Here is a 19,398-nt window from a genome sequence, read left to right as displayed (position 1 = left end):
AGAGAGAACAAGACAAACGCAACACAACCTGAAGCTTCTAAGGATGAGCATAGGATAGGAAATACAGGTGAGCCAGAAGTTCCAAACCAAACACAAATTATGGGGTAACCAGTATAAGTGAATCTAGGCATATAAATAGTGTTGAAAGTGAGCCAAATCAACTGCCATTCTTCAATCAAATCATTTTTCACATTACACTTTTTCTCTAGCTGACAACAGTAACATACTCTGGATCCAATCTTCAAGCTGAGGTTTCTCACTAGTCTTCCACTTCGTAAGAATCTGCTTCTTAGCCAGCAATAAAGCTCTATATATCAAGTTTCTGGTTCCAGCAGATAACCGTAAATCACTTGGAAATAACCCCAGTATACAGAACAACAGAGTATGTGGCAGGGCTGACGGAGCCACCATCTACATCTGGAAAAGGTCCTCATCCTAATATTGACAGACTTTTCCAAAATACCAGACCATGCAAGTATTGGAACTAACCTTTTTTTTTTACATAACCAGCAAGTATCCGATTGTAAGAGTCTACACACCTTCACTCTCCACAGCGACCAATAAAGACAGTGGCTTATTCTCTGTTGTGTATGGCGTAAATCCAGATCCAACCTAACACTTTTGATACTTTTGCAGATTAGCAAACAATCAGTCAGAAATTGCTATTTTCATCTCAGATTCCCACGATTTCCATTCCAGACATTCCAGAGGTGATTCAGAGACATCAGACAGTAGCCTGCAATTCACAGACGCAGAAAAAAAATGTTCAGTGTTTATCCGCTTGCTTTTTGTCATCTGCTTGTGCCCTAGCAAAATGTATTTTAACTTCCTGATGCACCCTAGCAAGGGTACTGTACGAATCTAGCGAGTACGTCACTACTTCCCCAGGGGAAAGCTCCCCTCAGGTGGCCAGGGAAAGGCAGAAGCTACCCGACTAATCCTGGGGCTGGGTGGCTATCTATGGGAGGATCACATGGGAGGACAACCCTCTGGGAGGCTAAGTGAGCCTGCTGAGTCAGCACAGGTTTACCTGCACTCCTTGTTAACACCCATTTTTACTTTTCCCCCATTCTTGCAGGCATATTGTGGTGTGGATAAAGAATCTCCACTGGTTACTGAACACCGTCCTGATGTACATCTGTCCCCCTTTCTGAGACGAGGAAGAGGGATGGAGTGATGAAGATCACTAGAAGCGGCAATCCAACGCTGTGTTCTAGTCGTTGGAAGATGTGAACAGGTGCCGGGACATTCAAATATGGAACACCTGAAAAGTGTCAGTCCTCCCGACGCTTGTTGGGACACGGGAGGAAAGCGAGCTGCAGACCGGAGCAAAGAAGCTGGCGAGGACGGCGTCAAAGGAAGTCAGACGGAAGAGTGTTTGCCGCGCTGTTATCACGAGCAGCAGGAGCTGCTGGGCGAAGGAGAAGGCCGGGCGGGAACCGAGAAGCCGACGAGACGTGCTCCCAGGCAGCAGACGGACAGTGGAGGAGATGGTGAGATGCAGGGACACCAAAGCTGCCAGAGAAGACCGGTAAACCCAGAGAAGGAGATTGGGATACTGGAGTGCTTCAGGGCAGATGCTGCATGTCGTATAGCAACATAGTTGTAGAAGGGTCGGTGGCCCGACATATGAAAAATATAATTATCTGGATGCAGAAACGAGTGAATGCTAATGATGAGTGTGAACCTGGGATTTGCACTCTGAGGATGGAATGGTATGACGGGAAAGAAAACACCACAAGTGACTCACGTTCCAAGGGTGTTTATTAAATGATTCAAGAGGATGGGAGAACTCCTAGCTTGCCCTAATGCTAAAATGGAAATAATCTCGACCACCAAATAAAAGAAAAAAAAAAAACAAACAGTCCTCATCAGTTGAGTCAACAGAAAGGCCTGAAATAAATAAACCCGTTTCCTGCCCTAAATCTAATACATAAGGTGACAGGGTAAATCTCAAATAATAAGAAATTAGTGTTCTCAAAGAAAACAGGGTGTTGAAAAACCAAAAAGGAACAATTGGTGTGAAAGCACAAGTTAGAATGGCTGGATTTGGCAATGACAGTTCCCTTCCGCACGGGTAGGCAGAGCTCGTTGGCAGCGGGGTACACTCTGGCATGCAAGCATTTCGACCCAGCTTCCCAGTGTTGCAGGCTTCCCCAGCTTTGGCTCTCAATGCACAAGGTTTTAGAACAGTTCAATATCACAGTTCTCGGATCATCAGAAAGCAGGGGTTCCTTTCTCCTAGCTGTCTCTCGGCGTCCCTCCGTCGGGTTCTCAGTTGCCTTCGAAACACACAATTCTCTTGGCATCCCTTTGTCAGGTTCACACTTGTCTTTATAACACAGTTCATTCAACTTTATCACAATCTTCTTGTCATCCGGGGTTCACAGTTGCCTTCAAAACACACATTTCTCTTGGCAGGCATCCCTCAGTCGGGTTCACTTAGCTTTTTCACAATTCTCATTGTCAAAGACTTTCGACTGTACGAGGGTGTAGTAAAGCCTTATGTTAGACATTCAGTGTGCACTACTGAATCACAGACCAGCTGCTGAGCCTAAGTTAGTTCCAGGCAAGGCTTTATTCACATATGTACAAATCTGTACATTACTCCAGTTACTCTTATTATAGTTACAGCACGCGTAGACATTGATAGGGACATGGGAAGGTATAAACATCACTAACAAAGGAGCTGACCCACCGGCCATCCATTCAACCCAGCTCAGGTCCCCAACTGACACTCGCAGAACATTCACACACAGATCCACCCAACATTCTCCTGAGCTGCATTCATGCACCAACATTCTACAGCAAGCATCCAGGCCAGTGGCAATACAAGACTACATTACAACATCTCCCTTCCATACCGGACTCACCACACACAACATCTCCCTTCCATAACAGACTCACCACAGACTCATCACAACATCTCCCCATCTCCAAAACATCTAACCAACAATCACCTTCCATTTGGACCTGCCACATCCAAACACAGAGTCTGCCACACTCTGGCATCAACCATACACAGCCAAGGGAACCAATCATACATTCGGGTGAGGAAAAGCAGGGGGGGATCACGCATTTGCCCCACCACGGACCCGGTGTCACCACAAACATGACACCCTGGGGATACATGGTCCAAGTCCAACCAACTAACACACAACAAGAGGTGTTGCCCCTGAATAGTTGTAGTTGTTTGTTGGTTTAGGTGGTAGTTGCTTTTCTGCGTGTTGGTGATTCTGTGGGATGTATGAGGGAGATAAGTGGGAGCGATATGTATTCGGATGTGATGTGATGGTGTTAAGAGGAAGAAATGTCTACGCGTGCTGTAACTATAATAAGAGTAACTGGAGTAATGTACAGATTTGTACATATGTGAATAAAGCCTTGCCTGGAACTAACTTAGGCTCAGCAGCTGGTCTGTGATTCAGTAGTGCACCCTGAATGTCTAACATAAGGCTTTACTACAAATGGCGACGAGGATAACCAGAAACTATGAAGAACATGAGGAAGAAGATGAAGCTGACTCTAAATGTGCTGATTGAGGAGCTGCAGCAACATAAAAGTACAGTAAGGAGTGCTGTGGGGGGGAAGCAGCGTTTAAGAGACCCACCGTTCCCCCAAAGCCCTGTATATAACCATCCTGCCCAGCAAAATGGAATTAAAAATGACTTTGGACTGGACTCTGGGAGGGAGGTCTCCAACAATTATAATGCCCCAGAGATCCCTGCAAGGTTGAAAAGGACCTGCTTGTAGTCTAACAGCATCACAGGATAGCAGAAATCCACTTCTCTGTTGGAAATACAAATAGACTTTGAGTGACTTTGAATTTAGATCCCACAAAAGTCCAGCAGATGGCGCCTGTGCTCAATTCAACTACCTAGGAAATTTAGAAACCTAATGAATATTGCCGTGAAAGAAAAGTGCCGTGTGTTCGAGTAAAATCAACTTTTATCAGTGATATCTCGAATCCATCTGTATATGGAGATCGAGTGGTGATTAATTTCCCGTGAAGCCTTATGAGTGCGATGTTTTTGGTAAACAGGTGGGCAGCATGGAACTTGCCCTTTGAACAATGCTGTGTGTGAAGTGACAGTTGATAGTGTAACTCCTGCGAGGTCCGCTCTGCTCGGTGCTGTCAGGCAGAATGATGACGTAGAATGGAATCCTTGGGGTATTGGCGAAGCTGAAGCAGAGCTGTGAACATTATTTGTGAATCCGCTCGTAATTCTTTGGCAGTTGACAGCCTGACGTTTACGTCCTTTCATTCAGGCACATTAAGGAAACAACATTAAAGGAAAGGGCGTGCGTACGTCTATCAGAGTGGGGACGCACACGGAAGGAATGGGAAGGAATGTGGATTGCCTTCTGTGTGCACATTTAAGAAGGAGTGTGCTTCCAGTACAAGGATTGGAGGAAGCATTTTATTTGATTTTAAAGCTGCACATTTGAATTAGATCTGAGCAGCTGTGTTTATATGGTACCACGATTGAAGGGAGCATTGTCATTTCGCCATCGGATTTGAAAGGAAAGAGATTTGCTCATATTTTATACTTAATGTTTTGCAGAGCGATCATTTAGGGAATGAGTATGGTACATGGTAACATGCTGTTGATTGCAGTAGGAATGAGTAATGTACTGAAGTTATTTGCATAACAATATTTATTTACAGGGTATATGGAAATGATTTCATGTGAAGCTGCATATTAGACTGGATTATATAATGCTGGAATATATAATGCAGCATGTTTTGTTTAGCTTCAACAATTGAACAGTGACTTCTAATATTTTATCAGTGGAAATCATTTTCGTACAGTATGATTGTGGGACTGTGAATCATTTTTTTAAAAATGTTTTTAATGTTGACTCAACAATGCTGGGGAATTGATCTAAGGATCGAATTTCAATTTTTGAAGTATGGTGAAACTAATTACAATTTTTGAAGTATGGTGATATTTGTAATTATGGTGACATCCTAAGCTATGTATGGGCCGTTGTCCTGTGGAATGTTGTTTTGTGTTGTGGCCCAAAAAAAAAAATTTTTATATTGGTGAATATTGGAAAAATAAGCAAAGGAAGGAAAAGTCGAATTCATATGTTTTATTGCATGACACAGTAAAAGGAAAAAATACATTTTCTGTAGGCCACACCGCTTGGTTTGCAGGTGTGGTTGAGGTCCTGTTGTTACAGGAAGGTAAAGTCACATTAAAAGGAACATTTTTAATTTTCTGTAGGCCACACCGCTTGGTTTTGCAGGTGTGGTTGAGGTCATGTTGTTGGGGACATCCTCCAAGTTTTTTTGTTGGTTGGATGGTGCGGAAATTTTTCAATAATTGCGCACTTATATCAAAAGGTGAAGTTTATGCAAAATTTAAAATGCAAAGTCTATGGGGACATCCATAAAAGTATGGATGGTGAGGAAATGTTTTTTAGATGCGCACTTATGAGTAAAAGTTACAGGAGGTTTGAAGTCTATAAAGGCTATGCAAATTCTTTTAAAGTGTAGTGTTTTGAGCTAAGAATATTGAGTAAAAGAAGAAAGGCCTTAAAATTTACGCTTAATGTGAATTTGAAATGTATATACAGTGCACTAAGGAAAATAAACAATGTATAGGTTGGTAGGGTACCCACATTTATTTTAAGTTGTTATAGTTTTAATTATTAGAGCAATGTTAAACAAAAAGTTAATGCTACCAGGAGCATTTCATTTGTTTTTCGGTGTCTTGGCATGGGTCTGGTAGTTTCTGGTTTGAATGATATTGGTGATATGTGACATGTACGGATGTTCTCCCTGAATAGTTGTAGTTGTTTGTTGGTTTAGGTAGTTGCTTTTCTGCGTGTTGGTGATTCTGTGGGATGTATGAGGGAGATAAGTGGGAGCGATTTGTATTCGGATGTGATGTGATGGTGTTAAGAGGAAGAGGAGTGATCTAAGTAGCCCTCTGCAATTGTTGACCTGTCATGGCAACACCTCTTGTTGTGTGTTAGTTGGTTGGACTTGGACCATGTATCCCCAGGGTGTCATGTTTGTGGTGACACCGGGTCCGTGGTGGGGCAAATGCGTGATCCCCCCCTGCTTTTCCTCACCCGAATGTATGATTGGTTCCCTTGGCTGTGTATGGTTGATGCCAGAGTGTGGCAGACTCTGTGTTTGGATGTGGCAGGTCCAAATGGAAGGTGATTGTTGGTTAGATGTTTTGGAGATGGGGAGATGTTGTGATGAGTCTGTGGTGAGTCTGTTATGGAAGGGAGATGTTGTGTGTGGTGAGTCCGGTATGGAAGGGAGATGTTGTAATGTAGTCTTGTATTGCCACTGGCCTGGATGCTTGCTGTAGAATGTTGGTGCATGAATGCAGCTCAGGAGAATGTTGGGTGGATCTGTGTGTGAATGTTCTGCGAGTGTCAGTTGGGGACCTGAGCTGGGTTGAATGGATGGCCGGTGGGTCAGCTCCTTTGTTAGTGATGTTTATACCTTCCCATGTCCATGTCAATGTCTACGCGTGCTGTAACTATAATAAGAGTAACTGGAGTAATGTACAGATTTGTACATATGTGAATAAAGCCTTGCCTGGAACTAACTTAGACTCAGCAGCTGGTCTGTGATTCAGTAGTGCACACTGAATGTCTAACATAAGGCTTTACTACAGAGGGGTGCTTCTACACTTGACTTTCCCTTGTATGACCACTTTGATTATGGGCCTCCTCTTCCGAGGCCTTCTGGTACTCGTAGGTCTCTTTACATCACATTCACAATATTCTCTTACAGTTCATTCTGAGTCTTTCGACAAGGTAATTCCTATTAGCAGACCACTCCACTAATATGTATCTTCCTTCTCTCAAAGTGATTGTTCAATTCAGCTCACTTGCGGTTTCCCAGCACACACGCAGCCTTCACAACACAACTGTATCAAACGATTGTATATGTAAACCGGGTCTTCACGACTTCCTTCACTCACCAGTTGCACTTTACATTTTATCACGGGTTCTTGTGAAGTCAAGGCTCTTGCTACCTCAGCGTCTGGCTCTGTCCAATTCAATCGTTCACCCGAGGGTGTTGCTGGCCATCCTTCAACAAAGCGAAGGAGTTTCCTTTGAAGTTTACTGCACAACCTTTGTCCTGATACAGCCACAGTCTTGCTGTCACTGTCTCACCAGTTCGCCTCTGCATCCAGGTTGTGCCTTCCAGGGTAAGGCTGCTCTCCTGCTGCTCTGCTCGCCTCGCTCAGATTGCACCTCTGAGCTCTGCCTTTTATCCAGGTGTGTGTGGCCAGGTTGAATGCCCTTGCCTGATCTGATTATTGTGACAAAATGGTCAATGTCCATAGGGAAATATGGTCTTGTTCTCCTTATGGGTAATCGCCATGTTCTTCTTCGTCAAAGTAAGGGCTTAAAAAAAAGTTGCAAACAGAGCATGGGAAGTGTAGTATTTTAGGGAATTAACAGAAACAGAGGGATGAGTGAATTGTGAGGAATAACTATTACTTCTGTCAAAACTGGAATAATGACGTGGAAAAAATGGGTTCTGAGAAATGTAGTTTTCTGGTCATGGACGGTAATTGGGTCTAGCAAAATGGAGGGAGGTCGAAGGATTGAATGACCTCTACCTTGTCCCCTATTATTTAATAACCGCAAGGAGGTCGAAGGATTGAGGATTGAACGATCTACCTTTTCCCCTATTATTTATTAACTAGGTTAATTTCAACATGTGGAGTACAATACAACGAATTACAGCTTCAGCTGCAGCCTCTTACTTAAACGTGCATTTCCAGAGGTTGCAAAAGGGCTCCTCTTACCAATATTCAACAAAGGGGTGAGAATGATCCTAGTTTATGGATACTTAAAGCCATGCACATAAAATTCATTACAAGAGCAGGATCGTATAAACTCACCTTATGCTGCCTTGTAACTGCAAAGGAGCTTTTGGTAAATGGAGGCCTTACGTTGCTTTCATAATCAATTGAAACACATATGTAAAGTCCCTACGAGATCCAATAGCATTATGTGTTTAAAAGTTTGCCGACAGTTTCTGAAATCCCTTTAAGCGTCCTCAACGTTTTCCACGTATTGAAATGTCTTTAAGTGGTCGTGACGTTTTCACGTCTACGTGCTTAGGAAGAGAATCACGCAGGAAGAATGACAGCTATATTTAGGTTAGTGTCTATTTCCCATCCGAGAAACTGACCATAGTAACAGCAAACCTACTCTTCTTCACGTGATTTCCGATGTGATCATTTGTGATTTTCGTGAAGGGTCGGGCTACCGGTGCACGTGCAACCGGAATCTGCCTGACCTTGGCTTGTAATTGCAGTGGTTAAGGTGGGCATTTTAACACTAGATGGAACCGAGCTGGAACCCGCGGAGACTCTGGCTGCCAGGCTGCAACATCAGCAGGAATCTGTGTGCTCTTGACTGGCTGAGAATACGATTTGAATTTTCTTCGGTGTACCGTGACCGTTCCTGCAAGACACCAGATTGAAAGGGGGGGGGGGGGGTCTGTTCAGCTAATCAACGTGGAAGGTATGGAGCGGTAAGAATAGGGACAGGGACTGTGGATGGTGGCATTTAACTAATCAAATGGGGCTAATAGAGTAATTTATTGTTTGATGAGGGTGTGTTTAGGATAGGTGGTTTTACAGGGGTTAGGCTTGGGGTATCAGCGTGTGGTTTGGGAGAGGCACATGGGTTTCTTGGTGTGGGTCTGGAAGGGGCATATTGCTATGTGGAGGGAGCGTGGGGCATTATGGTATTGGTCTAGGGGGAGGGATGGGGCATCTTGGTGGGGTCTGAATGGTTGGATATGGGCACGCTGGTGTGGATCTGGCAGGATGGGGCACATTAGTGTCTGGAGGGAGGGATAGGGACACAGTGGTGTGGGTCACGAGGGAGGGATAGGGACACAGTGCTGTGGGTCTGGAGGGAGGGATGGGGGCACATGGGTGTGGGTCTGGAAGGAGAGATGGGGGCATGGGTCTGCAATGGATGGATGGGGCTTTTTGGTGTTGGCTGAAACACGTATGGGGAATCTGTTGGTCTGGTGGGTGGCATGCGGCATCTTGGTGTGGCTCTGGAGGGAGGGATGGGGGCACATTGGTGTGGGTTTGATGGGATGGATGGTTCATCTAGGTGTGTGTCTGGAGCGCGGGATGTGGCATCTTGGGGTCTGCAATGGATGGGGGCATGTTGGTGTTGGTCTAGGATAGGTATGGGGCATCGGCTAGTCTGGAGGGTGGGATGGAAACACCCTTGTGCATCTGGAGGGTGGGATGGGGCATCTTGGTGGGGTCTGAATGGTTGGACATGGGCACGCTGGTGTGGATCTGGCAGGATGGGGCACATTGGTGTCTGGAGGGAGGGATAGGGACACAGTGGTGTGGGTCTGGAGGGAGGGATAGGGACACAGTGGTGTGGGTCTGGAGGGAGGGATGGGGCACATGGGTGTGGGTCTGGAGGGAGAGATGGGGCATCTTGGAGGGGTTTGCAATGGATGGATGGGGCACTTTGGTGTTGGCCTGAAACACGTATTGGTAATCTATTGGTCTGGAGGGTGGCCTGGGGCATCTTGGTGTGGCTCTGGAGGGAGGGGATGGGGGGCACATTGGTGTGGGTTTGATGGGAGGGATGGTTCATCTAGTTGTGTGTCTGGAGGACGGGATGTGGCATCTTGGTGGGGTCTGCAATGGATGGGACCATGTATGTGTTGGTGTTGGTGTTGGACTAGGACAGGTATGGGGCATCTGCTAGTCTAGGGGTGGGAACATTTGTGTGCACCTGGAGGGTGGGATGGGAGCATCTTGGTGTGGCTCTGGAGGGAGTAGATGGAGGCACATTGTGTCGGGTTTGATGGGAGGAATGGGGCACATTGGTGTGGGCCTGCAGTGAGGGTTGGGGCATCCTGGTTTGGGTTGGATGGGAACATCGGTGTGGGTCTGGAAGGAGCGGATGGGAGCACATTGGTGTGGTTTTGATGGGATGGACGGGCACATTGGTCTGGGGATGGGACACATTGGTGTGGGTCTGGAGCGGGATGGTGCATATTGGTGTGTGTCTGAACTGGTATGGGGCATCTGTTGGTCTGGAGGGTGTGATGGGGCATCCTGGTGTGGGTGGGATGGAAAATCTATGTGCATCTGGAGTGTGGGAATGGGGGTATTTGGTGTTGGTCTGGATAGAGGAGATGGGTGCACATTGGTGTGGGTTTGATGGGAGGGACAGGGCATATTGGTGTGGGTCTGGGGGTAGGTATGGGGGCACTGTGTGGGTCTGGAGAGATGGATCGTCTAGGTCTAAGTGTGGGTTTGGAGGGCAGGATGAGGGCATCCTGCTGTGAGGAGGGTGACTGGTGGCATTTTGGGGGTCTGCAATGGATGAGGGCACGTTGGTGTCGGTCTGGAGCACATATGGCACATCTGTTCTGGAGGGTGGCATGGTAATCTAGGAGTTGGTTGGGAGGGTGGGATGGGGCATCTTGGTGTGGGTCTAGAGTGCAGGATGGGGGTATCTTCCTGTGTGGAGGGAGGATGGGGCATCATGGTATGGGTCTTGAGGGGGTATTGGTGGCATATTGGTGGGGTCTGGAATGGAGTGATGGGGCATATTGGTGTGGGTCTGAGAGGGAGAGATGGGGCATATATGTGTGGGTCTGGAGAGAGGGATGGGGACATTGTTGTGGGTGTGAAGGGAGGCATGGGAAAAATTGGTGTGGGTCTGGAGGGAGGGATGGAGGCTCATTGTTCGGTGGAGGGATGGGGCATCTTGCTGTCTGAAGGGAGGATGGGGCATCATGGTATGGGTGTTGAGGAAGGGGTGGGGCATCTTGGTGCAGTCCAGATCGGAGGGGGGCATCGTTGATCTGGAATGGAGGGACAGGGCATATAATATGGGCATGTCAGGAAATGGTGGAGCATGTGGGTCTGAATGAGGGCTGGAGTACTCTGGTGGGAAGGAAGGGGGCATCTGGGTGTGAATGGAGGGATGGGGTATGTGTGTCTGGAGAGAAGGATGTTGGTCTATGGGAGGAGTGGGAGCATGTGTGTGTGTGTCGAAGGGATGGGGTAATCTGGGTGTGGGTATAGAGAGAGGGCGGATGGCGCCCTCTGAGTGTGAGTCTGGAGGTAGCAGTGAAGCATATGCGTGTGGCTCTGGAGAGAGGGATGGAGCATCCTGGTGTAGTTATGGAGGGACGGATGTTGGTGTCCTCGTGAGGGTTCGGAGGGAGGGATGGTGGCATGTGGGTCCGGAGGAAGGTGGCATTTGAATCTGGAACGTGTGTTTGGAAGGCGAAATGGGGCATTTGAGTGTGAATTGGGACATGTTGGGCTGGGCTGGGGTATCTGCTTGTGTGTGGGGGCATGAAGGTTCATTTAACAGCGGAGCAGCCAGAGGGAGAGCCGAGGGCCCAACCTCAGTTGTGTCCCAGACGCGCTCACCCACAGCCCAAGGCACCCCTTGCAATACGTTCTGCCCAGCAGAGTGGTCCAGGGCAATTGGGCAACTGGGCACTGGGTAGAGGGATTCCTTTCCACCGGAAGGGGGTCCGCGACCCAGCAGATGGATGGGGAGGCCTGGCGCGTTGGGTTAGCTTGCTGGGGATTTTCCCAACCATGCACCAGAGAGGGAGCCCCGCACGGCCCATCCTCTCTGTACCGAGCCGGCCAGGGGCCCGCGCTCCTCTCACCCGCTGGCGGCATTGGTGGGCGCATCCCGGTTGTCAGGTAAGCCCCGAGTGGGGGGAGCTGAGGGAAACGTGGCTGTTCTTGAGGGACGCCTCCCCAGGCAGACAGGGGCCCAGCACACCAGGCGCGAGCGCAGACTTACTTGACGGGCCGGCATCGAGGATCCAGCTGCCCACATCTGTGGGCGCTTGATGGCCAGGCCTGCTGGCGCAGCAGGCGACCTTCCCTCTTGCTCAGGTACCTGGAGCTCGGCCCTGTGCGGCCAGGCTGGGGTGTGATGACTCTAGCGGTGCCACTGACCCCCTGCTGTCTCTGGCCTGCCTCCTCGCCCCCCCCTACTCCCCAAAAGGGGAGCAGAGGGGGTCAGGGAAAGATGAGCGGATCGGGCCGGGTGGGCTGGCCGTGGAGCGGACTGCCTCTATCCCCATGGGAAGCACTGTGCTGCTGCAGGCGGCGGGCAGGCTTCCCGGGCAGCGCCTTGATTTTTTTTTCTTTTTAAAAACCACAATGGTCTCGGCCGACTCCCAAGTGGGGAAGCTAGACGGGGCGCTGGGCTGTCTCGCCACAGGCAGCGCTGCCTCTCCGGCACCTGCAGGGTCAGGCCCACGTCTGTAACTCTTTTGGCGGTGGATCATTCGGCAAACGCGTCGATGAGGAACGCAGCTAGCTGCGAGAATTAGTGTGAATTGCAGGACACATTAATCATCAACACTTCGAACGCAACTCGCACCCCGGGTTCCTCCCGTGGCTACGCCTGTCTAGAGGGTCGCTTGAACTTCATTCGCCCTGGGGTTCACTCCCAGGGGCACGGCTGGGTCTGTCGCAGGTACCCTGTTCCCTTCGTCCCCCTAAGGTCAGACCCCGATCAGCAACGTCGCAGGCGCCCTGGACCTGGTGCGCAGGCTCATTGTTGGTGCATCCTGGCCTCCCCAGTTTCCGATACTTTTGTTTGAAGTGAACAACTGTTAGAATTACAGTGTAATTAAAATGGATTTTTATTGTAAAATAATGAAGTGTTTTACGAATAATATTAGTCTGAATGAATGCATGATGTTAGGATGTCTTTTTTAAGAAAGAATTCATTAAAAATGTTCAATGATTTTGATATTTTTATACTTAAATCAGAGTAAAATAAAAAATAATGATTTAATATATACCACCTCCTGTCTTGTAATCATCAGTTTTTTCCTTCATTACCCTGGCACCACCTTTTGTTTCATTATTACTCCCCAGTTTCCCCGCCTCGTGCGGTTTTCAGGAGGGCCACGCGCCTGGTGGCGGTGGCAGCGGGTCTTAAAAAAAAAGCCTGGCGCACCTTCACCCTACCCCCCGGCAACTACCTGTGCCGCGTGTGGCAGTCTGTGGTGTCCCATCGCTGGATGGCCCTGGAGCGCGGGCCTCATGACCATGTGGGCTTCGGCCGCAGAAAGCACACTGTGCCAGAGGCACGGGGCTGGAGTAACCCCCACCTCCCTGTACGGGCCCGAGGCTGGCCACCCAGAGCTTTGTGCTCCCGGACTATGGCTCTGATCAGGCGTGGCGACCCGCGAATTTAAGCATATTACTAAGCGCAGGAAAATAAACTAACCAGGATTCCCTCAGTAACGGCGAGGGAAGAGCCCAGTGCTGAATCCCCGTTCAGTGGCAGGCGTGGGAAATGTTGCGTACAGAAGACCGACTCCCCAGCGTCGTTCAGGGGGCTCAAGTCCTTCTGATCGAGTCTCACCCCGTGGATGGTGTTAGGCCAATAGCGACCTCTGGCACGCTGGGATCGGGTCTTCTTGGAGTTGGGTTGCTTGGGAAAGCAGCCCAAAGCGGGTGATAAACTCCATCTAAGGCTAAATACGGGCGCGAGACCAATGGCCAACAAGTATTGTAAGGGAAAGTTGAAAAGAACTTTGAAGAGAGTTCAAGAGGGCGTGAAACCTTCGAGAGGTAAACTGGTGGGGTCTGTGCAGTCTGCCCGCAGGATTCAACACAGCGGGCAGTTTGGTCGCCTGGAACGGTGGATGCCGCCCGCTTCGGCAGAGACTGTTACAGCCCCCTGACAGCAGTGTTGCTGTGTCTGCAGGGCCGAGGGAGATTAACTGCTGCCACGCCCTTCCCCGGCAACCGTCCCGGCCCCTCTTGGGGGTCGCCAGTGCAGCAACAGTCTACTGTGGAAGACTGCCCTCCGTGCGCCCTGACCACTTCACGCTTCTGGGTGGGGAGGCCCACGAAGTGCCCCAGGTGTCTAATGTGATTCGGTTACCCACCCGACCCGTCCTGAAACGCAGACCAAGGAGTCTTAACACGTGCGCGAGTCAGAGGGCCGACCAAAACCCTGTGACGCATCGAAGGTGAGGGCCAGTGCGCGCCGGCTGGGGTGGGATCCCGTTGCAGTGGGCGCCCCACTGTCTTGCCCGCTTTGTCAGGGAGGTGGAGCATGAGCGTGTGTGATAGGACCCGAAAGATGGTAAAGTAGGCATGCGCAGGGCAAAGCCAGAGGAAACTCTGGTGGAGGTCTGTAGCGGTCCTGATCAGTCATTCCGACCTTGTTATATGGGCGAAAGACTAATCTAACCATCTAGTAGCTGGTTCCCTCCGATATTTCCCTGTAGCTGGTTCCCTCCGAAGTTTCCCTCAGGATCCCTGGTTCACGAAAACCCCAGTTTTATCTGGTAAAGCGAATGATTAGAGGTCTTGGGGCCGAAATTATCTCAACCTATTCTCAAACTTTAAATGGGTAAGAAGCCCGGCTCGCTGGCGTGGTGCTGGGCATCGAATGCAAGTGCCCAGTGGGCCAATTTTATGGTAAGCAGAACTGACTATGCGGAATGAACTGAACGCTGGGTTAAGGCACTCTTTGCCGACGCTCATCAGACCCCAGAAAAGGTGTTGGTTGATATAGACAGCAGGAGTGTGTAACAACTCACCTGCCGAATCTGGATAGCTTGAGTTCGTCTGCCCCATACCCGGCCGGCGCTGAGAGCCGCGGGGGCTAAGCCGTGACGAGTAGGAGGGCCGCTGAGGTGTGGACGGATGCCCGGGGCGTGGGCTCGGGTGAAGCCACTGCAGGGGCAGATCTTGGTGGTAGTAGCAAATATTCAAACGAGAACTTTGAAGGCCGAAGTGGAGAAGGGTTCCATGTGAACAGCAGTTAAACATGGGTCAGTCGGTCCTAACAAATGGTCGAGTGCCGTTCGGAAGGGACGGGCGATGGCCTCTGTTGCCCTCTGCCGATCGAAAGCGAGTCTGATTCAGATACCCGGAGTGGCGGGGATGGGCGGCGTCCAGTGCGATAACGCAAACGATCCCAGAGAAGCTGGAGGGACCCCCGGGGAGAGTTCTGTTTGTTCATGGCACCCTGGAATGGGTTTGTACCCATATCTGCAGCAGTTCTCAAAGGTGAACAGCCTCTGGCATGTTGGAACAATGTGGGTAAGTGAAGTTGGCAAGTCGGATCCGTAACTTCAAGAAGGGGTGGGTCGATCGGGCTGGGGTGCGAAGCGGGGGCTGGCCGCCGACTCTGGTTGTGAGCCGGGCCCTTTCTGTAGATCGCCCCAGCTGCGGTGGTCGCCTCTCTCCATTCCCCTCCCGGGGTTCGGAGCCAGTGTTGTCCCTCGGCAGGCGCCTAGCAGTTGACTTAGAACTGGTGCGGACAGGGTAATCCGACCGTTAAATTAAAAGAAAGCATCGCGTAAGGCCACGGTGGGTGTTGACGCAATGTGATTTCTGCCCAGTGCTCTGAATGTCAAAGTGAAGAAATTAAATGAAGCGTGGGTAAATGGCGAGAGGAACCATGACTCTCTTAAGGTAGTCAAATGCCTAGTCATCAAATTAGTGATCCGCATGAAAGAATGAACGAGATTCCAACCGTCCCTACCCACTATCTAGCGAAACCACAGCCAAGGGAACAGAATACCCCATTGGGATTCACTATAGTCTGGCACTGTGAAGAGACATGAGAGGTGTAGGATAAGTGGGAGGCCCCAAGGCTGCCGGTGAAATACCACTACTCTTATTGTTTTTTTTTCACTTTCGCGGTGAGGGGGGGCGAGCCGTGCTTCTGGCACCAAGCGCCCGCCGCTCGCCGGTGCGCAACCTGCCCCGGGGACAGTGGCAGTTGTGGAGTTTGACTGGGACGGTACACCTGGCAAACCATAACACAGGTTTCCTAAGGCGAGCTCAGGGAGGGCAGAAACCTTCCGCAGAGCTGAAGGGTAAAAGCTTGCTGGATCTCGATTTTCAGTATGAATACAGACCCTTAATGCAGGGCCTCAGGATCCTTCTGATTTTGGGTTTCAAGCAGGAAGTGTCAGAAAAGTTACCATAGGGATAACTTGCTTGTGGCAGTCAAGCGTTCATAGCAACGTTGCTTTTTGATCCTTCGATGTCAGCTCTTCCTATCACTGTGAAGAAGAATGCACCAAGCGTTGGATTGTTACCCACTAATAGGGAATAGGAGCTGGGTTTAGACCATCGTGAGGCAGGTTAGTTACCCTACTGATGATGTGTTATTGCAATAGTAATCCTGCTCAGTATGAGAGGAACCGCAGGATCAGACAATTGGTGTATCTGCTTGGCTGAAGAACTAATGGGGCGAAGTTACCATCTGTGGGGTTATGACTGAACGTCTCCAGGTCAGAATCCACCCTAACCATAATGGTACCGCAGTTCTGTGGAGACTCGGTTGGCCTAGGATTGCCGGCCTCTGGGCCGGTGCGTAGAGCTGCTTGCCTCTTAACTCGAGTGTGAACAGAAGGGCCGCCTCTTTTGCCCGTAGTACACCGCATGTTTGTGTGGAACCTGGTGCTAAATTATTCGTAGACAACCGGATTCTGGGTCAGGGTTTCGTAAGTAGCAGAGCAGCTACCTCGCTGCGATCTATTGGAAGCCATCCTCTGAGCCAAGCTTTTGTCAAAAGGCTCTGTGGTGGTGCCGCATGGGCCTCCATCCATCCTTCCTCCTGCTGTGCCGCGGGGCGCACAGGAAACTCCCACCCATCCTGGGTGCACACCCGTGGAGTTGTGCGGGCTGGGTAAGGGACGCTCTCCTCCCTTCCTGGTCAGCCTGGCAGACCAGATAGCCCAGCCAGCAGCAGGCAGAATGGCTCGACCCAGCCGGGAAGAGGCGTGGCAGCTTAAGCCCTAACACGCGGAGGTGGTAGTGCCTTAAACCCCGGCCCCTGGACGATGGCGTCAGGGCAGGCACGGCCTGACGGCCACCGGGCCCTCTGGTTGGGGGCCCGACCAGCCATCTGCTCGAGGGGGGCGGGGCGGGGTGCTCTTTGACGCAGGCGGTAGACACCTGCTCCGCACCTCGACCGATGCAGGGTAGAGAATCTGGGCCTTGGTTTGCTGGTGGCGGCTTAGTGCAAGCAGGCTGAGTCCCAGCCTTAAGTCCCAGGCCCAGCATTGCTGTTTCGGAGTGCAGAACTTCCACCGAACGCACAGATGTACATCGGAAACGGAAATTCCGGCCCCTGTTTCTGACTAAAGTTTCAGCTGAGCTAAGGCAAGACCAAGTAACGGAATTAGGGACCCTGTGGGGTCCCCGTACCTCTGCACGGGTGGAGGCTGGTAACGCAGCCCGGCCGGAGCTCCAGGGCGCCTTCTCTTTCCTCGGGGTAATGTCACCTGTGTGTCACCAAGTCCCCAAGCCCAGCGGACGGGTTTGCGGGAAGCCCCGGCACAGTCCCCGTGCCTCCCTGGAGGGAAAAGGTCCCCGCCTTGTGGGTAAGTGTCCTGTAAAATGATTTCAGAAAGGTGGCCACCCTACTCGCAGAGAGCATCTGGTTGTGCAATGCGTTCCAATTGGCCCGGACGGGAAGGGCCTTTGGCCCCACACCGGCAGGTGCCCACGGGCAGGGGGTGGCAGCACCCACCCTGGCCATCCTGGAGTTCTAGAGGGGCGGCCCTTTAGACCTTTTCCCCCCCAGACAGGGACCCTTCCGGGGCTCCCCGGGACTGCCGCTGGGCTTAGGGATGGACGACCCACATGCCAGGTAGATGGCCAGGGGCAGCACCCCTGGCCGCCCTGGAGTTCTGCCCGGGCCGACTTGGAGCTTTCCCCTTCGCCTTAGAACGGGAGACAGGCGCCAAAGGCCGGGCCACCCCGCAGCTCTGGAGGGGGGCCTCTTTAGAGCATTTCTCTCCAGGGAGAGACGGGGACCCCAGCGAGGCATGGGGAGGGTGGACACACGTGGGAGACAGGCTACCACAGCCCCACAAACAAAGCATTTACCTAACTGAAAGGAGGTGGGAATTTTATTCTTCCAACATGGGACACAGTCCTCCAAAACGGGACCGTCCCGCAGAATGCGGGACAGTTGGCCACCCTATCTGCGAGCCCTGCCATCTGGTAGTTGGCCATAGGAATGAATTCAAGGACCAGATGGCCGCGCTGCTCTGGAAGTCTGGATGGGCGTCAATTAGACATTTTTCTCCAGTTGGGTCTATTAGGAGCCTGGACGCTTTTGCCAACAGATTTCCCCCCCTACCCCCTCTGTCACTCTTGGTACACAGATTACAATAAAGCTTAGTCGCCATTCTCCAGATTACTATAGATCTGGTGTGAGGGACCGGTCTCCACTCCACTTGGTTCTCGCTGCGCCATGCAAGGCCCCAGCAGAGACTGGCATTCTGGGGGCACTCTATCTTGAAGGACTGTGTCCCCTGATTGGTCCTCTAGTCACACATGCTGTTAATACTTTCTCACAGGTCAGATCCCAGCTTCTCTAAAAACACGCATTGGTTGTTCCACTTTTGAAAAAGCCTTCTTTAGACCGTCTTGACCTGGCTAATTTTCGTCCCATTTTGCTTCTTCAATTTCTTATGAAGTTTTTTGAAGCCTTTCCTCAGTTCCTTTCTTGAGTAATCTTTCTTCTTCCACGCTTCGTAATCCAGTTTCCGCCCATAACGTGGCACAGAGGGGGTCCTGGTCTCCAAAATTGATGTGGTTCGGCTGCACGATTCGGGCAGCGTCAGTGCTTTATTGTTACTTGACTTATCTGCCGCCTTTTGATACCATTGACAATGCTATCTTGCTCGTCCGGACCGGCCTTTCTAGTGCTGTTCTTTCCTGGTTTTCTTCGTTTCTCTCTGACCTAACAGTCAATTTCCCTCCTCCTTTTCACTCTGTGCCCACTACATTGACATGAGTCCCTCAGGGTTCCTCAATCTTCCAGGTTTTGTTTAACATGTACATGCGACCATTTACCAAGCTTATCTGCTCTCACGACTTCCAATGTTACTCATAACAGATGACACAGATTCTGGTCCGTTTAGATGTCGAGACAGCAACCAGATTAATGGCCTGCCTCAAAGCTCTGGGTGCATGGATGTGTAATAGCTGGCTCAAGTTGAGTAGGGAAAAAATTGAGGTGTTGGTGGGCCCTACTTCCTCTACTGCCTTTTGGACCCTCTCCTTTTGGCCATCTTCCTTGAGGCTTTTTCCTTCTCCTGTTCCGCTAGTGAAGGATTTAGGGGTAAAGATATTAGCCTTTCTGTCTGCCGAATCTCAGATAAGTGCAGTATGTCAAAGGGGCTATCTTCAGTTAAAAACACTAAGTAACATTCTTTGTATTCTCCTTTCTCAGTTACCTGCCTCTGTGGGGTCCTCACTTGTTATGTTCTCCAGGGACCACTGCAACACCCTATTTCTGGCACAACCTGTCTGCCTCTTATGGCACCTTCACGTCCTGTAGAACTCTGCAGTCAGAGAAGCCACTTCCACATCTAGTTGTGCT

At 50.3% G+C, this 19,398-nt stretch overlaps 1 protein-coding gene, 1 long non-coding RNA gene, 1 other non-coding gene and 1 pseudogene across 4 annotated transcripts in view; 3 read left to right on the top strand and 1 right to left on the bottom strand.

The window, feature by feature from the left end:
* The window catches only part of NDUFV1 (NADH:ubiquinone oxidoreductase core subunit V1), a 170,916-nt gene extending 162,912 nt beyond the window's left edge, over nucleotides 1-8,004 (bottom strand). Inside the window, exon 1 of one of the 2 annotated variants that reach the window (XM_069628913.1) lies at nucleotides 7,887-8,004. The gene's annotated coding sequence lies outside the window, so the exon portion shown is untranslated. The remainder of the gene's footprint in view (nucleotides 1-7,886) is intronic. The other variant, XM_069628912.1, reaches the window with a different exon arrangement.
* Nucleotides 8,005-8,109: 105 nt separating this feature from the next.
* Nucleotides 8,110-19,398, top strand: part of LOC138513814 (uncharacterized) — a 40,086-nt gene continuing 28,797 nt past the window's right edge. The window contains exon 1 of the long non-coding RNA XR_011281819.1: nucleotides 8,110-8,147. This is a non-coding gene — a long non-coding RNA (uncharacterized lncRNA). The remainder of the gene's footprint in view (nucleotides 8,148-19,398) is intronic.
* LOC138514882 (5.8S ribosomal RNA) lies at nucleotides 12,285-12,438 on the top strand. Its single transcript, XR_011282006.1, has one exon. It is a non-coding gene; the product is annotated as a 5.8S ribosomal RNA (ribosomal RNA).
* Nucleotides 13,190-16,569, top strand: LOC138514870 (28S ribosomal RNA; annotated as a pseudogene).

Source organism: Ambystoma mexicanum, chromosome 12 (genome assembly GCF_040938575.1).
Source record: "Ambystoma mexicanum isolate Mex_15411 chromosome 12, UKY_AmexF1_1, whole genome shotgun sequence".
Classification (NCBI taxonomy): Eukaryota; Metazoa; Chordata; class Amphibia; order Caudata; family Ambystomatidae; genus Ambystoma; species Ambystoma mexicanum.
The sequence above is the reverse complement of the archived record's forward strand: the minus strand, read 5'-3'. Positions and strand labels throughout refer to the sequence as shown.